Source organism: Trichechus manatus, unplaced genomic scaffold, assembly GCF_000243295.1.
Source record: "Trichechus manatus latirostris isolate Lorelei unplaced genomic scaffold, TriManLat1.0 scaffold00071, whole genome shotgun sequence".
In the NCBI taxonomy this organism is placed as follows: domain Eukaryota; kingdom Metazoa; phylum Chordata; class Mammalia; order Sirenia; family Trichechidae; genus Trichechus; species Trichechus manatus.
The window spans coordinates 5,614,294-5,617,077 of record NW_004444007.1 but is presented as its reverse complement, the minus strand read 5'-3'; positions in this window follow the sequence as shown (position 1 = coordinate 5,617,077).

Sequence of the window (2,784 nt, the reverse complement as noted above, 5' to 3'; positions counted from 1 at the left end):
ATTAAAAAAAAAAAAAAACCACGAAAAACCCATTGCTGTAGAGTCAATTCTGATTTATAGTGACTCTATAGGGCAGAATAGAACTGCCCCATAGAGTTTCCAAGGAGTGCCTGGTGGATTCAAACTGTTGACCTTTTGGTTAGCAGTCATAGCACTTAACCACCACACCACTAGGGTTTCCTCAAAATGGATAGGTAGGTAAAACCTCTTAAAACACGGGGCCTGTATGGATTTTGCAACATAGATAACAGAGAGTCGAGGAAGTGGATTTCTGACCATCTTAAGAGCCACAGAACACAAACACCAACATATATTCACTCTCAAAATGAGAGAGTCCCATTTTGAGTGGAATCCTCAGTATGCAAATTTAGAAAAAATAAATAAAACTAAGAGGTGTTTCCATAGACTTCAATTTACAGGTGAGTGCAAAAAAAAAAAAAAAAAAAAACACACACATACAGGCATCTACTAAGGGTATGCAGAGGCATTAGTGAGTTTTACAATGGTCTAAGCCCTTGAGAATCTCAAAAGTGTCAAACAAAACTTTCCTCCAGAATGACAAAGATCAATCCTGTGTAGGGTAGTTAATTTACAGCTAGATTTGGAAATCACTAGCCTTAATTTTGAGGATGATTGGACACCCTTTCCTTCTTGGCCAAGAGAGGTGCAGTGAGATTTATGATGTGCTGTATAATGTCTGAAACTTCCCTGGTGATCCCAGTTTATTCACTGATGGTTTTCAGTTGGCATAACCAGCTGACCTGGCTTGGTTTTGTGACAAGAAAGTCATAAAAGACCTCCTGGGAGTTTTTGCTCTGAACTCTCCCAAAGCCAATTTTATCCCGCGGATTTTGGTAGTTCAATCTGGAGATGAAGTATCAGTGTGTAAATAAAGATACTGGGAGAGCTTGCACTTGGATGTGTCTTGGATCTCCAATTCTTACCTGCATTCTATTTCTCTTGATGCATCATATCTTTTGCCTTTAAATAAAAAGGTGTACATTAGAATGCTCTGTGGAGTCTTGTGAATACTTTCAAATATCCTAATTTGTGATTAATTTGCAGTTGGAGATGAGGATGGGTATTTGAACTTACCCTGACTCTATAATTTAAATAATAATGGCTAAGGCATTGTTTGGAAGAAATAAAGAAAAAAAAAATGAAAAAGATAGGGGTTGTCCACTTCCGTGCCATCCATGGGTTCAGATAACACATCATTATATCCATTGATGGGAAGTAGAGCATGTAAGTGGGACTTGAAGTTCATAGATCCAGGACGATGTTTTACCTACGCGGATAACAAAAGAAATTCAAATGGAGGGGAAGTCATCCAAGAAAATAATCCCTTGGCTTCTCTTACTTGTTAATGCAAACTTGAAGCTAACAAAGAAGATCTCAGAAGCTCCTACAGTTAGAGTTATGGCTTTGATATAGTGTAAAGTGGAGACGACTAACTCCAAAAGGGAGTTGGGCAGATATTTGTTTTTGTACCTATATGGCCAATAATCACTAAAAAGGTTATACAGGTTTCAGGGGGAAGGAATCAAGAGGCTGCCCCAACACAAGATATTCAGTCAAAAAGTTGAGCCAGTTTGTGGATTGCTATTGACAACTCCTTGTTGAATTCCTATGAAAATGATTTTGTGCATGGGAGATCAAAGAAGTTATTTCTCTAACATTAGATATAGCTTGGATGGAAACACATGTTCAGTCTTACTGAGTATCCTTAATTAGCTGGCCCTGCAGGAATGCAAATGAATAAGGGGGCACACTTCCAACCTGTTAAACTGGACAAAGGCAGAAGTATGTAAAAAATACCCTGAAAAAGGGATTTGCGCATCTCCTCCCTTAGCTATTAAATGGAATACTTCTTCTGAGGCTGCTGAAATGTTGACAATGTAAATAACTTTGAATTGGTTATACAACAGTACTAAATTTTCTCTGAGCTCTATGCCTCTGACCCAACTGATGATTGAGGTTGTAGTAAATGAGGCACTGGCTAAGTAGACTCCTTATGTGATTTTATTACAGGGGAACAAGATAATGTGCGGGAAACTGCTGTGAATTTTCTTGCCCAGATCCTGTGAATATGGCTTGATGATGTAGAAAAGATTAGGATTATTTAGAAGAAAGGGAACAAAATAAAAATGGCAGAAAAACCTTGGGACAATTAATCTGAGTAGAAGTGTTCAAATGGTTGATTAAAAATGACAAGAAAATGAAGGAGATAGATGGAGTGGTTACTAAAACTTTAATGGATCACCATAGGAAATTATGTAGTCAGGCTGCCCCACTCAAATTGGAAAGGACCATGACAAATGTGCTCAGTTTATTTTAGCCTTGATGAGTTTGAAAAATCTGACAATTACACAAAATACAGTTCTCTTGAATCCATGGCAGTTAAAATGGTATAGAGTAAAGGAGTGGATTATGACTCTGAATGTTGGGAAGCCAGAGTTTCTTGGCAGGAAATGTAAATTATCTCCATTTGTGTAAGTAAATGGTTTGTGGGTAGTGAAGAAACTATATTAGGATTCTTGGACACTGGTACTCGATGTACTGTCATACCTAAATGGGCTAACAGAAGCTTAAAGGAAATAAAAGTGAATCAGCAAGATATGGTAACACAACCGTAGAAGGCTTGCATTTGAAAGTATGGGTCAAAGTAGAAATTTTTCTTTTTTTTTAATTGTACTTCAGGTGAAGGCTTACACAACAAATAGTTTCTCATGTAACAGTAGTACACATGTTGTTTTATGACATTGGTTAACAACCCCACAACAT